This window comes from Bos indicus x Bos taurus, chromosome 4 (assembly GCF_003369695.1).
Source record: "Bos indicus x Bos taurus breed Angus x Brahman F1 hybrid chromosome 4, Bos_hybrid_MaternalHap_v2.0, whole genome shotgun sequence".
In the NCBI taxonomy this organism is placed as follows: domain Eukaryota; kingdom Metazoa; phylum Chordata; class Mammalia; order Artiodactyla; family Bovidae; genus Bos; species Bos indicus x Bos taurus.
In genome coordinates, this window is record NC_040079.1 from 70,182,155 (window position 1) to 70,198,936 (window position 16,782).

The 16,782-nt window shown below is 40.3% G+C and overlaps 1 protein-coding gene across 23 annotated transcripts in view; it reads left to right on the forward strand.

Moving 5' to 3' along the window:
- The window catches only part of NRCAM (neuronal cell adhesion molecule), a 318,724-nt gene that overhangs the window by 42,833 nt on the left and 259,109 nt on the right, over window positions 1-16,782 (forward strand). Inside the window, exon 2 of one of the 23 annotated variants that reach the window (XM_027539626.1) lies at window positions 8,810-8,916. The exons of 21 other annotated variants lie outside the window; for them this stretch is intronic. The gene's annotated coding sequence lies outside the window, so the exon portion shown is untranslated. Of the gene's footprint in view, window positions 1-8,809; window positions 8,917-12,741; window positions 12,799-16,782 lie in introns of those variants that run through there. One more of the 23 variants, XM_027539627.1, reaches the window with a different exon arrangement.

The following is a 16,782-nucleotide window of genomic DNA, read 5'->3' on the forward strand; positions in this document are numbered from 1 at the left end:
TATACATATATCAATTATTTTTCGGATTCTTTTCCCTCGTAGGTTATTACAGAACACTGAGTAGAGTTCCCTGTACCACACAGTAGGTCCTTGTTGATTGTAGTAGCATGTATATGTTAATCCCCAAATCCTAATTTATCCCTCCCCTCCTTTCCCCTTTGGTAATCATAAGTTTGTTTTCTGTGTCTGTGGGTCTGTCTCTGTTTTGTAAATAAGTTCATTTGTTTTGTTTTATTTTGTTTTTAGATTCCCCATACAAGTGATATCATGTGATAATTGTCTTCTTCTGCCTGGCTTACTTCACCTAGTATGATAATCTCTAGGTCCATCCATGTTATTGCCAATGACATTATTTCATTCATTTTTATGGCTGAGTAATATTCCACAGTATATATGCCCCACATCTTCTTTATTTGCTCATCTTTTGATGGATACTTGGGTTGCTTCCATGTCTTGGCTATTGTAAATAGTGCTGCTATGAATATAGGGGTACATGTATCTTTTGGAATTAGTGTTTTCTCTGGATATATTCCCAGGAATGGGATTGCAGAGTCATATGTTAGATCTGTTTTTAGTATTTCTTTTTTTAAGGTAACTCCATACTGTTTTCCACAGTGGCTGCATCAATGGGGATATTGATGGTACTGTCTCTCAAAGCTGTCTTTGAAGTGAGATAATGCACATAAAGTGCTTATTGCAGCCCCTTCCATATAAACATATGTTAGCTATAGTACCATAGAACTTAGAACATTTGGTTGAGATACTGTTTATCTGAAGCACTGATTTTACCATGGAACAGAGTGTTTGAAGGCTGTGTTGCTGGTATTGCAGCTCAGCAAAGAGAGGCACAGGAGAAGGGAGACATGTTCTCTGAACCTGCAGGCAAATGATCTTGTGAAGTGGCCCTGGAGGGGGTATTGTCTAAGAAAGGGCATGTTGAAGTGGAGGAGGTTGGAAGCCCCACTTCCTGCAGACCTCTTCTTGCTGCAGGTCCACTCTGTGTGATAGAGCATGTCTTAAAAATGCGTCTCCTTTTCTGTGGGGGCTGCTGCCATTTTCCCTCCTGTTGGACCGAACATGATTGACTCAGTGTCAGTAATCTCCGTAGGGCAGGTCAGAGGCTCTGTCATCTGTAAACTCTTCATATCCTAACAGTACCTAAAACCATGGAATTCTCAAAATAAGCTGCAAAGACTGAACAGAAAACAAAGTGATTGAAGAGCAGAGTGATTTACTCTCCCCATTGATTTTCTTTGAGCTGTGAATTTGCTAGTTTCAGGTCCCTATCTACAATACAGAGAGAATGATTCCTAAGCCTTTTATTTAAAAAATAAAGTATTGGGGCCATACTGTATGTTAATTTTGTGTCCTGCTTTTTTTCCTTCAGGTAATTTTATAGCTAAAATGACAATATTAGTGATGATTCTGACACATACTTCGTGGTAATCATTTTCCTTTTATAAAATGCTTTCACATTCTTTCTCTGTTCATCTTCAGAAAACCTATTTATAGGTTTTAATTGCATTTTTATTTTTTAAATGTTATTTTTATGTTTTAATTAAAAATTGTTTTCCAAAACAAGCAAGATTTTATTGAAGCACAGTTGGTTTACCATGTTGTATAACTACATTTCAGTTTAAGACAGACTTTGTTTTTCTAAGAAATTCCTTGAATATGTTCTTTCTTTCTATACTAATTATGCAGAATCTGTAAAGGATTTAAACTTCATTTAAAGTAATGGTAAATTTTTTTAAACATATTTCCTTGCCTCTCAGTGCTGTTACAGTGATGGAAAGATTCTCAAGCAGAAAATATTGACATGTTTTGTTGTTGATTAATCAGTACTTACCTGTGACTTTGAAAATTATGTCACAAGGTTTAATAATATTTATTTTTAAGCCCTTTAAAAATCAACATTTGATAAAGAAGATGTGGTGCATATGTACAATGGGATTCTACTGACCCATTAAAAAAGAATGAAATAATGCTGTTTGCAGCAACATGGAGGGACCTAGAGATTGTCATATAAGTGAAGTCAGTCAGAGAAAGAAAATAGAAAATAATATTGCTTACATGTAGAATTTGAAATATGACACAAATGAACTTATCCATGAAACAGAAACAGACTCACAGACACAGAGAACAAGGGGGTTGTCAAGGCAGAGGGTGGGCGGGAGAAGGCCTGACTGGGAGTTTGGAATTAGCAGATGCAAACTGTTGTACATAGAAGGGTTAAAAAAAAGGGCGTACTGCATAGTGCAGCAAATTACATTCAATATCTTCTGATAAGCCATGGTGGAAACGAACAGGAACAAGAATGTATACACACACACACACACACACACACACATATATATACACACACACATATATATGTTTAACTGAATTACTTTGCTGTATAGCAGAAACTAACACAACATTGTAAAGCAACTATACTTGAATAAAAAACTAACATTTGTGTAATATAAATAAAATTTCAGTGATCTGTGTTATGGAATACTTCCAAAGATTTGAACATATGATTATTAAGCACAAACACTAATGAACTGCATATGACATTGTAGGCAATACCTTAGTATGACACATCAAAAATGAGTTTTAGTAAATTAAACCGTAGCATGCTAATACACAGTTCACACTAGCTTCTCATTGTATTTTCAGCCTATTTCACTCCATCTCAAACAAGGTTATTATTCTTTTATTTCTCTTATGTTGTTTCTTTATGCCTGCTACTGCTAAGTCACTTCACTTGTGTCCGACTCTGTGCGACCCCATAGATGGCAGCCCATCAGGCTCCCCCGTCCCTGGGATTCTCCAGGCAAGAACACTGGAGTGGGTTGCCATTTCCTTCTCCAATGCATGAAAGTCAAAAGTGAAAGTGAAGTCGCTCAGTCGTGTCCGACTCTTAGCAACCCCATGGACTGCAGCCTACCAGGCTCCTCCATCCATGGGATTTTCCAGGCAAGAGTACTGGAGTGGGGTGCCATTGCCTTCTCCTTCTTTATGCCTACATAGTCTTTTTTCCTAGCACCTACCGTAATGTTAAAACTCATATTAGAGACATAGTGAGTCCTTCATAGCTGTCTGTGTCAGGCTGCTTTCTGTACCTGCTATTTTAGGCTGTGTGAGGGGGAACAGAGTTAGGTGTTTGTTTTCAAAGAGTTGTGGTTTTTTTCACTAGCCCTTGGTTACAGGCACTTTTCTTTTACCAACATGTTCTTACCATAATAAGGAGATATTTACTATGAACAGTTTCTTCCTGTTCTATTCTCCTATCCCCTACCCCTTTCTCTTCCTCTCTCTCTCTCACACACACACAATTCTGAAAAATGTTTTTTTACAGAGCTCTGAGACAGTGTCATGTAATAGAAAGGATATAATACTGAGGGTCTGGAGACATCCAGGTTATGCAGGGGTTTATTGGGTTTCTACTTTGGACTATGGGAGATTTAGGGCAACCATAGAATGGAAGCCAATGGAAGAATTGGAGAGAGAAACCCTGGCCACCTTAAAAAGTCAAGCTGCAATATTAAAATTCTCACAGAATAAGTGTAACATGAGTAGTCAGGCTGTACGTACTATCAGGGGCTTCCCTGGTGGCTTAGGCAGTAAAGAATCACCTGTAGTGCAGGAGACCCAGGTTCAATTCCTGGGTTGGGAAGATCCCCTGGAGGAGGGGTAGGCTACCCACTCCAGTGTTCTTGGGCTTCTCTGGTAGAATCTGCCTGAAATGCAGGAGACCTGGGTTGGAAAGGGAGCTAATTTTAATCCATTTGCACGAAATAAAATCATTTTTTATCCACCCCTGTTTTAAGCTGTATCTGTAGTTTGGGCATAAACATTTTGTCTTATCCAGAGGACTTTTCGGTGTTGACATGACAGTGGAGTATAACTTTCTTGGAAAGAAACGGGTGGCTTTGAAATGAGAGCTCTAACTTTGAATTGAGCTCTCACTTCTTTCTGTCTTAGCCATGTCTTATTCATCAGGATGGTATTTAATATAGACCTTCCAAACTTATAAAAAGACAGATTGAGATAAACAACAAGGTCCTACTGTATAGCACAGGGAGCTATATTCAGTATCCTGTGACAAACCATAATGGAAAGAATATGAAAAAGAATATATACACACACATATATGTAAAACTGAATCCTTGTGCTATACATCAGCAATTAACACGACAGCTTAGACAGGACAACATTTGATAGACATGCGGTTTTATTTTATTTGGATTTTGAAAATTAAAACCTCTAATACAATATTGTAAAGTTTAAAAATAAAATAAAATTTAAAAATAAATAAATAAATAGCAAGATGGAAATTAAAAAAAAAAACCTCAGTTCTCATGCAAGTTGGTGAACAAGCAATAGTAGGGTTGAATTATAAGCAATCAAAATCCTGTATCTTCCTTGAAATATATTAGGAGGAAAAGACATATGTTAAGAGGAGGAAGATGTATAAGGAGAAAATTGTGAATGTGAGCTGGGAAGAGTTATGAAACAAGGAAGCTAATTGGAGAGCATCTGGAAATAAAGCATCCATAGTACTCCCCAGGGAGATTAACTGCCAGATAAGAAGCCAGTTGTGAGAACACAATGACTAACGTTATCTTTTAAGAACAGTTATGGGGATGACGGCACTTGTTTTACTTAAAGAAGATAAAAATGAACCAAAGAATAATAGAAATGTGAAAGAAAGATCCATATGATAGCACACTATCCAGGGTAAACATACTGAGATGTTTTGGGCCAAACTCATTAAGCATACATATCCTATTAGTGCCTCTCATTATCAAAAGAGCTGGGAGATATTTTTAGAGCTTATGTTAATAGGTAGAGGAGAATCACTCCTGAAAAACTCTCAGAATAATTTTTAAAATTCAGAACAGAATTTTTTAAATGAGTTCTGCTTGCCCTTAAGTTGCTGGAAAGGATCTGTGTATCACCATCTAAAGCCACTATACTGATGAGCAAATAAAATTTCAGACAGAAAATTAAGCCCAGAAAAATCTTTGTAGTTATATAAAAATGGTGCAATTATATTAAATGTTTTAATCAATCAAATTAAGTACTGACCTTGATAATAACTTAAAAATGAGGATGATGGTGTACTTTCTAAGTACTTGAGTGTTTTTGCAAGGGTAAATGTACATACCAGATATGTATTAGATAAAATTTCACCCCTCAGCTAGTGTAATGAATCAGTGTAGCTTTTATTGCTCAGGGTGCAGTGTGGACCATTTCAAGATGGACTGTCATCTCTTGTTCCGTTTATTACTATACTCTCTTAGTAGACGTCGATTCCTAAGATCATGCCAGCCATTAGTGTTCCCAGAGAGGTCCTTCTGCTCGTTTTCTGTGAGTGGGCTTGTCTTTCTTCTCAAAATACGCTTTGGAAGTGGATGCTTCATAGAAGCACAGAACTCTTTTGTTTGGTGAGAGAAGCTCTAGTTCAGAAATATGTCAGCCAGTCCTATAGCACTGGCCTTGAACTTCGGGGAAGACCAAGGAAGTGCAGAACAGTGCTCCATTCCTTTCAAGGCAGTGGGTGACCACACCTCTCCTGCCTCCTGGGTTTTGTTTCGTGTTCTTTGTGTCCACAGGTGTAGCTTCTATGGATGTGGCTTCCAGAGGGTCATGCTTTTATTTCTCTCCTGAAATCAACATGAACCCACTTGCCCAGCATTAGTGAGAGCAGCTTTCAGTGTTAAAAAAGCTGTGGATGCAGTTTAGTGCAAGACATTGACGGCTGCTTCCCTCTTTCTGTGCACATTATTATTGACTCCAAGGGCTGCCATAATATCAGAAAGATGAGCAGTGAGTGACTGTTAGGTGACGATGTTTAACCAGAAGCATGTGTTACCTCTGCAACTTACAAAAGAAGAAGGAAAGAAAAGAAAAGAAAAGTCGCCTGCCCATTGCCCATAGATTTGGGATTGAGGTCTGAATGTCTGAGTGAAAAGAAAACAAATTCTATAGGTGATTATGCCCTGAACTCTCAGTTGAATTGCTGAAATAGTTATCCCATTACCAGGAAATTATTTTTCTCCTTAGCACTTACAGTAGGCTACAGATGGCTGTTATCTTAAAGTATCCTTAGAAATACCAGTGTTGTTTGATCAAATTATGGAAAGCATATTGTGAGGCCAAAGGAGAAAATCATGAGGCATTCAGTCATTACTTAAAAAAAAATTTTTATTGAAGTATAGTTGATTTACCATGTGTTAATTTCTGCTGACAGCAATGTGATTCAGTTATACACATATATATATTCTTTTTCATATTCTTGTCCATGATGGTTTATCACAGAATATTGAATATAGTTCCCTGTACTATATACAGTAAGACTTTTTTGTTTATCCATTCTATATTCTTTGCATCTGCTAAACCCAAACTCCCAATCTATCCCCCCTTACCCCTTGGCAGCTACAGCTCCGTTCTCTATGTCTGTGAGTCTGTTTTGTAGATTAGTTCATTTGTGTCGTATTTTAATAGCTTAACCATAATTTTATTTATTTTTGGCCATGTTGGGTCTTCACTGCTGCATGGGCTTTTCTCTGGTTGTGGCAAGTGGGGCCTACCTCTAGTTGCAGTGCACGAGCTGGAGCACGGGCTCTGGGGCTCTCGGGCTTCAGTACTTGCAGCACGTAGGCTCAGCAGTTGTGGCTCCCAGGCTCTAGAGCTCAGGCTCAATAGTTGTGGCACGTGGGCTTAGTTGCTGTGCAGCATGTGGGGTCTTCCCAGATCAGGGATTGAACCCATATCTTCTGCATTGGCAGATGGATTCTTTACCCCTGAACTACAAGGGAAGCCTCGTGTCATATTTTAGATTCCACATAAAAGTGATATCATATGGTATTTGTCTTTCTCTGTCGGACTTACTTGACTTAGTGTGATCATCTCTAGGTTTATTCGTGTTGCTGCAGATGTCATTATTTCATACTTTTTATGGCTGAGCAGTCAGTTACTGTTTATGGGAAGACGAGAACCTGAAATAAATGGTCAATTCCATTGGTAATGACACCTGAAAAGGGATGGCCCCAAACTAGGAACCATCTTTGGAGGATGTGTATTTGTGATGTTGTCAGCTAATTGAGCAGAGAAATTAACAGCATGGTGCTGAAATGTGAGGAGACTGTCATAACGCACAGCGCCTTTCAAGAGTTCATAAAGGTAGGTGCTGTTTGATAGCAGAGCTAGCAAGGTCCACAAGGAAACTCACTTAATTATGAATGGCGAGAGTAATTAACAGGATGTGTGAACCACTCTGGTGACTGAAATTTCATTCGTTACCTTTCCCTTTGACTGGTTTCCCTCTGCTTTGTGTGAGGAGGTCTCAGCCCTTCAACTGCACAGATACGGATTTCAAATCTTGAAAAGCACATTATATCAACCCAAGATTTTCCTTGGGGTATTGATCTGTCTAGTAAATAAATACTTTTTTTTTCTGTTATTACTTCTTTGCCAAAGAGGTAGACAATTAATTAGAAAATGAAAGAAAAAAAAATCCCTACATGACTGCCTTCTGGTCAGAAGTGTGACCTGCTGCCATAGAAACATCTCTCTGATCAGAGACAAGATGACAAAGCATAGTTCTGAGAAAGCAGGTTGCTTTGCACCATGCCTAAGGTTTAATCCTTTCTTTTTTTCCTCCCGGAGGCAATTTCATGTAGTCTTGTCAACCTTGTCAGTTTTATAGGAATGTCTCCAAACATCCCTTAAAAACTGATTAAAATAGACACAATGATGGTGCTCTCAAAGAAATGTGATGTCTTTTCTTTGTCTCTGTATTACTCCTGGAATCACATCTGCAGTTTTGTTTAAAGCAGATGTAGTGTTTAAATCTCCGGCAATGATCCTTGTGAAATGATGAAGATCTGGGTCATGCTGATCTAAAGGATGTACTCTCCTGTGCTGCTGGCCCCGTTCTGTCCTGGAAGAGTCGTTCTTGTCGGGTGGAGAAAACAATGAAATGTTTCTGAAATGTTTGTGGTGTCTCTCAGAGGAAAAAGAAATTCTATGGCAGATATATAGCCAGAGGAGTCCCCTGCAGAGAACCCTCAAGGGTAAGAAGTACCACGTGGGAGAAACCACACGGAAGCCACAGGGCTCTCTTGTCCCCTTTCTGTGGGCAAAAATTAGGATGTAGGACAACCACTTAATTAAGAAGCATTTATTATCTCTTTTGTCAGGCTTCTGAGTGCGTTATGCTTCTCAGACCTAAGTCTCCTTTGAAGTTATAGGAAGTTGTAATATTGCTGACTTCTGCTCCCAGCCTACATTTGCACCCATTGAAAAATATAGCACAGAAACCAGATAGGTGGAGACAAAGCGATGCTGGCTTTATTATGGTGAAAGCTGATTGGAGAAATGGTTAGATGTGCGGCCACAGAGGGCTTCCTGGTACTTGCCCCTCCTTTAGACATTCTGACCCTCCTGGTCCCACTGCAGGTGGAGCCTGTCCAGAAAAGGCACCCTTGTTGTCAGTGATCGACCCAGAAAGGCCAGAAGACTCAGGGCCAAGACGATGCAGCTTCTTCTCCCAAACCCGCCATGCTGATGACCAGGTGTGACGGGAGAGTGGGCAGAAACTGGAGGGGTTCTACATATGCTTTACCTTCCAGTCAAAGGGAGTGAATAGTGTATTGCTTCTGTGAGGAAAGGCAGAGTAGAAATGCCCGTCATCCTCAAAACCGCTCGGGCCCCGTGCTCCACAGCCCTCCACTCTGAACCTGGGGCTGGTCCTGCTTCTCCCCACCCAGCTCTTGGCTCCTGGGTGACACTTCTGTTCTCTGTACTTTCTCCACAGTACACCCACTGCTGCAGCTGCCCTGTCCTAACTCCCTGGGATGCCTCTTCTCCAGGGATCACGCTCCCTCCTGCCTCTCTCCCCTCTTCCCTACTAGTCGGCTATAGGTGAGAGCTGATGCTTTTGCTTTTTGTACCTTTTATACTTATCGTATACACTCTCCAATACTGTGCTTCCTGGTGACTCATGGTAAAGAATCAGCTGCTAATGCAGGAGATACAGATTTTCTTTTTTCTTCTTTTGGGTTTTCTTTTTTTTTTTTAATTAATTTATTATAATTGGAGGCTACTTTACATTATTGCGGTGGTTTTTGCCATACATTGACATGAATCAGCCATGGTTATACATGTGTCCTCTGTCCAAACCCCCTCCCACCTCCCTCCCCATCCCATCCCTCTGAGTTGTCCCAGTGCACCAGCTGTGAGTGCCCTGTTGCATGCATCGAACTTGGACTGGCGATCTATTTCACGTATGGTAATAATACACATGTTTCAATGCTATTCTCTCAAATCATCCCACCCTCACCTTTTCCCATAGAGTCCAAAAGTCTGTTCTTTATATCTGTGTTTCTTTTGCTGTCTTGCATATAGGGTCATCATTACCATCTTTCTAAATTCCATATATATGCACCTGTTTTTCTTTCTGACTTACTTGACTCTTTATGATAGGCTCCAGTTTCATCTACCTCATTAGAACTGACTCAAATTCGTTCTTTTTAATAGTTGAGTAATATTCCATGGTATATATGTACCACAACTTTCTTATCCATTAGTCCGCTGATGGACATCTAGGTTGCTTCTATGTCCTGGCTATTGTAAACAGTGCTGTGATGAATGTTGGGGTACACGTGTCTCTTTCAATTCTGGTTTCCTTGGTGTGTATGCCCAGCAGTGGGATTGCTGGGTTGTATGGCAGTTCTATTTCCAGTTTTTTAAGGAATCTCCACACTGTTCTCCATAGTGGCTGTACTAGTTTGCATTCCCACCAACAGTGTAAGAGGTTTCCCTTTTAGGAGATATGGATTTTATCCCTGGGTTGGGAATATCCCCTGGAGAAGGAAATGGCAACCCACTCCAGTATTCTTACTTGAAAAATCCCATGGACAGAGGAGCCTGGTGGGCTACAGTCCATGGGATCAAAAAAGAGCTATACATGATTTAGTAACTAAGCAACAATAACCCTTGGATAAAAGGGTCAAAAATCAGAATAATTCACCGTGGAGGGAAATTTCCTTAAAATAATCCTGAAACAGAATACAATGTTAATGTTATTGTACAGATTAACAAGTCTTATGTGGACAATATGAAAGACTTTAAAACACACTTATTGTCCCAAGGATGACATTGCAAATGAGGCATTTTTCTTTTCTTGAAAAAAAGTGAAAAAGTGAAAGTGTTAGTGGCCCAGTCATGTCTGACTCTTTGGGACCCCATGGATTGAAGCCCGCCAGACTCCTCTGTCCATGGGATTTCCTGGGTAAGAATACTGGAGTGGATTGCCATTTCCTTCTCCAGGGAATCTCCCCAACCCAGGGACTGAACTCAGGTCTCCTACACTGCAGGTGGATTCTACACCATCTTAGCCTCTAGGGAAGCCCCCTTTCTTTTGTTGCTCTCACTTAAATAATGACCCTAGGTCAAACTAGTGTAGAAGAAAAAAAATCAGTCTCAAAGATCTTAGGCCCCCCTTTCTCCACTGTTCCTTATAGGGGCTCAGACACTTCACCCCACCCCTCCATGTCACTTGCTATGACAGGGGACTTGCCCCTGATGAGGTGACCTGTTGTTTCCTTGGACAGCTCTTCTTGTTACAAAGTTCGCAGTTCTCTACTGAAGTAAAATCTACCTCCAGAGGTGTGATTCTAATATACAATGGAATGAGCTTTAAAAAATTATCTAGGGCCAGATCCCACCCTAGAATAATTAAGTCCCTGGAAATAGGTCATTAGCATGTTTTTGCAAATGACCTTGGGAGTGTCCTGGGCAGTGAGGACTGACAACCACTTTCCTCCTGGAAGCGCATCAAATGTTTAAAGAATGCTCTCATGTTTCACCTCCATCTCTTCTTCAAAATTATCCTCCAGTCTTCATGTGAAACCGCTTGGAATGATTCTCTGTATAATGAGTATCATTTTATACCAAAATCACTATTACAGGGTTGCTCTTTTGAAGAAATTTGATGAAATACAGGTGTGGTGATAAAAAAAAATCATGCTATAAGGAATCAGACCAAAATTTTTTCCTGGGCTATTTAGTTTACACACATGGGCTTATGTTTTTGTATCCATACTTTAATGGTGTTCGCAGACTTGAAATTCAAAGTCTACTCAGTTGCAGCAGTGGGACTAAAATGCCATATAAGAATCTGAATTTGAGAGGCTCCTGAGTCAGAAATCTGTGTGCTGAGCAGGACCTTATGAGTCTACCTCTGTTTTTTCATGTCTCAATGTTCTGCTTTTTGTAATGATTTATTTTTTTAAATTTTCATTGGAGTATAGTTGATTTACACTGTTGAGTTAGTTTTTGCTGTATAGCAGAGTGAATCAGCCATACATATACATATCCCCCCTCTTTTGTACACTCTTTTTCCCATGTAGATCATTACAGAGTATTGAGTAGAGTCCCCCGTGCTGTACAGGAGGTCCTTATTAGTTATCTGTTTTATATATAGTAGTGTGTATGTGTCCGTCCCACTCTCCTGTTTATCCCGCCCTCGCCTTTCCCTTCTGGTAACATAAGTTCATTTTCTACATCTGTGACTTGATTTTGTAATGATTTAAAAACCAACCTGGGGTTGTGGCAGGAATAATCCAAAAGTGAGACACATACCTGTCTTGATGAGTGGAAAACCAGTCAATCAAATACAGCTTCTTAAAAGAGAGATATAATAGGCAGGATATAAATTGAGGGGTTTCAGGTTTGGTAGTGAGAACTAGAAATTTTGATATGTGTCATGTTAGAACCTAGGTTTCTTCTGTAAGATTATTTATCTAGGAAGTTGAAATAAACATGGCCTTGTATGCACAGTTTCTATGGAGTATGAGGCTTGTTTTTGCCTGGGGAAATTTTGTTAAAGCTGAATTTCTCATTGAAAGGAGGGTATTTCACAGATCTCTCAGAATATGATGTTCAAACACCCAGAGCATCGCATTGTGTGTGGAGTATGTGTGTGACTAAGGCATCGTGTCAACACCAAAAAAACCCAAAACAAAACAGTTCCTGGACCCCTGAGGTAGGCACTGGGATGAAGGTGGGGTGATTTGATCCTCAGGCTAGTGCCTGGAGCCTGGGATGACCTGAGAAATGTTGGAGATGAAAAGAGAATTGAAGAGTGATAGGACATGAATCTAAAAAGACTCTGCAGAGAGGCTAACAGGGGATGTCAGACAGATGGGACGTTGGGGGAGGACATGTTGAGAGGAGCCCCAGTTTTTCGTATGTCTGTAGCAGGGTGTTAGCAGAGAAGGAGCCATGAAAAGCATTTGGCTGGTTATTGATGGTAATTTACAAGTTGCTGTTATTTTTTTCTTTTTCCTGTAAGGGATAGAAAATCATTCATTCATTTCTACTGAGTAAAAAAAAAGTCAGTATTGTTTCATTTTAGCTGAAGTGGTGATAGTAGTCAGTATCTGGAAATCGTTCCTTTTGCCAGATTACTTTTCTCTTAATGCTATGGTCAGCTCTAACATTGCTCTTGAATTCCTGCATGGCATTCATTCATTCATTCTCTGATTAAAGGGGCCATGTTCCTTTGAGATTGTCCTCTGTTCCTCATCCAACTTTTTCACCTGCTCAGGTGTTTTTGTCTCATCACCAGCAGCTCCCCGGGCACACCACACCTCTCATCCCTTTTCCAACCCACAGCACTTCATTTATCTGATTTTATTTTGCTGTGTCTTACAGAGGCTGGGGGTGACAGGACTGAGAAGAGCCATGCCTGTGACAGCCACAATCCGTTAACTCAAGGAGATTGTTTCTTTCTGAATGAGGGTTGGTTCCATTCGTTTCTCTTCTAATCCCTTTCTGAGAGCACTCAGCCTTGGTGAGGAATGAAACCCTATGCTCTGTGGCCTCTTTCCAGCTGGGTGCAGTTCCAAACTGCAGTCAAAGCCAACACTAATTATCTTCAAAGTTTCTTATTAACAACAGAGTAAAGACATATGTGAGTGAATATTGAATATTAATTTTCTCTAATAAGAAGGTTTGGCTATTTTATTACGAATGTGAAGCTGTCTTGGGATCTATAGATCGAACGCTGGCATATAGCCTCCAATGTCTGGAGAGGATGATGGTGCCCTCTGGCAGGAAGCTTTGAATTTTCTAGGACAGCTTTTCTCACATTCTTGCTTAAAGGCCTGTGCCCAGCTTCATGACTTGGCAAACAGAGCAAAACCTCCTGGATTTGAACTGGTCCGATAGACAATCTGTGGTCACCCCGCGGGGCCATACCAAGTTCATTGTGACATTTTCTGTGTTTCATTTTTCCTAGATAAATCAGTATCTCAACTAGTTTGTGGATTTAATCTAGTTTTAATCCACCTCAGAGAATGTTGGGCTTTTAACAGTATCAGTTCTACATGATCTAACAACTGCCTGGAATAGTCCCTAGGAGGCAATAGGCTCTTTAAAGTTAGATTTAATTAACTATTACAGATTATTGAAGCAAGACTCAATTTCTTTGCTGGGTAGCACTTTAAAAAGGCAGATATGTGTTCTTTGTACTTGAAAAATGATAGAACCACTTCTTTAAAAATGTTCTCTTGTACTGTCATATCAATTATATCAATTCATTTTCTCATTTAGCTTTGGAATGCTTCGTTTTATGTTAATCAACGATTCTTGGCTTCATGATTCTTGGCTTCACATTAGGAGAACCTCTTCAGTTCAGTTCAATTCAGTCGCTCAGTCGTGTCCGACTCTTTGCAATCCCATGAACTGCAGCGCACCAGGCCTCCCGATCCATCACCAACTACCCGAGTCTACCCATACCCACGTCCATTGAATCGGTGATGCCATCCAGCCATCTCATCCTTTGTCGTCCCCTTCTCCTCCTGCCCTCAGTCTTTCCCAGCATCATGGTCTTCTCAAATGACTCAGCTCTTCGCATCAGGTGGCCAAAGTATTAGAGTTTCAGCTTCAACGTCAGTCCTTCCAATGAACACCCAGGACTGATCTCCTTTAGGATGGACTGGTTGGATCTCCTTGCTGTTCAAGGGACTCTCAAGAGTCTTCTCCAACACCACAGTTCAAAAGCATCAATTCTTCGGCGCTCAGCTTTCTTTATAGTCCTACTCTCACATTCGTACATGCCTATTTGAAAAACTATAGCCTTGACTAGATGGACCTTTGTTGACAAAGTAGTGTCTCTGCTTTTTAATATGCTTTTCAGGTTGGTCATAACTTTCCTTCCAAGGAGTAAGCGTCTTTTAATTTCATGGCTGCAATCACCATCTGCAGTGATTTTGGAGTGCCCAAAAATAAAGTCAGCTACTGTTTCCACTGTTTCCCCATGAAGTGATGGGACCGGATGCCATGATCTTAGTTTTCTGAATGTTGAGCTTTAAGGCAACTTTTCCACTCTCCTCTTTCACTTTCATCAAGAGGCTTTTTAGTTCCTCTTCACTCTGCCATAAAGGTGGTGTCATCTGCATATCTGCTTAAGACCAGTTAAATCAACATCTCAGGTGTGGATTTGGGGCACCTGAGGTCATAATTTTTTTAACAGCTTTATTGAAGTCCAATTCACATAACAACAACCTGCACATATTCACGATGAACAGTCTGATCAGTTTTGCCATATGTGGGCATGTGTGACACTATAGCCACAGTCACGGTGGTGAACACATCATGTATGGATTCCTCAGTGCCAGTGGAGGGGGAGGGAGTGGCAAATGAGCCTTGGAATCCTGAGCTGTTATAGCTGGTCTCATCTAATATTTAATAATAGTAACATCAATGAGAAGAGTTATTTATCATTTCACAACCCAGCCTTTTTTTTTTTTTTGAGACATAATATTTTTTTTTTTTGAGGCCTAATCTGACTGCATTAAGAAGAAACATTTTTTCTGTCAGGCTATGAGTGTGTTTCTCTTAAACTTTCTTTCTGGCCCACAAAGGACTGTTTCTACACAGTCTGGTTTGGGGACTCATGTGGTCATCTTTTCTGCTCTGATACGTTCACTAGAAAAGTCAAGATTTAACAGTAATCTGAGTCAGCCAGTGCCTCTGATTACATGGAAGTGAGCAGACCTCTCATTGCCAAACTGCAGATGTAAGAAAATCTGGCAAAGGCAGGGCCATGATGGGGATGGTGGGAGTCCGATGGGACCTGATTGGGGACCCAAGTGGAAATGTGGGCTGCCACCGCTCCAAGAGGGCACCCAGCCTGAAACCGTTTCAGTTCTGATCAAAATCCTGATGAGGGAAATGGAATTTTTAACTTAATAATGCTCCGTGTGTCAACTGTGTTAAGAATGTCGCTGATTGTTTTTCAGCCAGTACTAGTAAAATAGTATCTCTTTAGAATATGATTTTTAAAAGTCAGCCAAATAGAATAGCTTTAAGGCCAGTATTTGGAAGTTGGTTAAATGAAAATGATTTCTTTACATGCTAGAATATTATGCAGACGTTAAATGACCGTAGACTATGGTCATCTTGTATTATTAGGTGAGAACAGTGAGTTACTAAATCAGTGCATCCTATATGATTCCACTCCTATTTTTAAAAATGTATATGCACACACACATTCAGGAAAAATAGAACACTTGGAAGACATACACCAAAACATTGACAGTTTTTAAATTTCTGGGGATAGAAGATAACATTTGGTTTTAATTTTTTAACCTTTACTCTCATATTTTGAAAAATGAAAATACTTTTTTTATCAGAAAAAAAGCAGTGGTATTAAAAATCACCTGCAAAAGTTCTCCCCGGTAAAATAAAACAGTACAGTCAAAATGAGGACTGAAAATAAAAACCATTAGCATTCCAGCTTGAAAATAGTGTGACTTGCTGGTAGGTGGCCGCTCACTCCCTGTTTGTTACGCAGTTTGCATAAATGACAGGACTTCAGCAAAATAAACAAACCCCTGGTCAAGTTGGAACTAGTTCAGTTGGCTCTCAGACATCCAAGCAGATTTGTTTGATTTATTCTATTAAACTCAAGTTCAAGGTTGCAAAGCATGTGTATTCCTGTTGAAGTGTGTTGGCATTTCATTTCATTTTGACTGACTCCAACTGTTGTTTAGCAAGAAGGTAGGGCGGTATGCACATTAGCAGGTTTCTGCATATGGTTATCACATTGGTTTTGGAAAATTCGTTTCCAAGGCCCATCAATCTGAAGAGTGTTCTCTTTAACAAGGGAGGAGACATGAAATCAGTGTATGCACCTCTTGTTCTTCAATCACTGTCATGTCCAACTCTTTGTGACCCCATAGGCTGCAGCACGCCAGGCTTCCCTGTCCTTCACTATCTCCTGGAGTCTGCTCACACTCATGTCCATTGGGTGGATGGACATCTTATCCTCTGTCGCCCCCTTCTCCTCCTGCCCTCCATCTTTCCCAGCATTAGGGTCTTTTCCAATGAATCCGCTCTTTGCATCAGGCAGCCAAAGTGTTGCAGTTTCAGCTTCAGCATCAGTTCTTCCAGTGAATATTCAGGGTCGACTTCCTTTAGGATTGACTGGTTGGATCTCCTTGCTGTCCAAGGGACTCTCAAGAGTCTTCTCCAACACCACAGTTTGAAAGCATCGATTCTTTGGAGCTCAGCCTTCTTTATGGTTCAACTCTCACATCCATGTGTGACTACTGGAAAAACCATAACTTTGACTGTATGGGCCTTTGTCAGCAAAGTGATGCCTCTGCTTTTTAATACACTGTCTAGGTTTGTCATAGCTTTTCTTCCAAGGAGCAGTTGTCCCTGACCACCAGCCCACTACTCTTGGTTGACTCTGTCCACTGTTTTTGCCACTTGCAG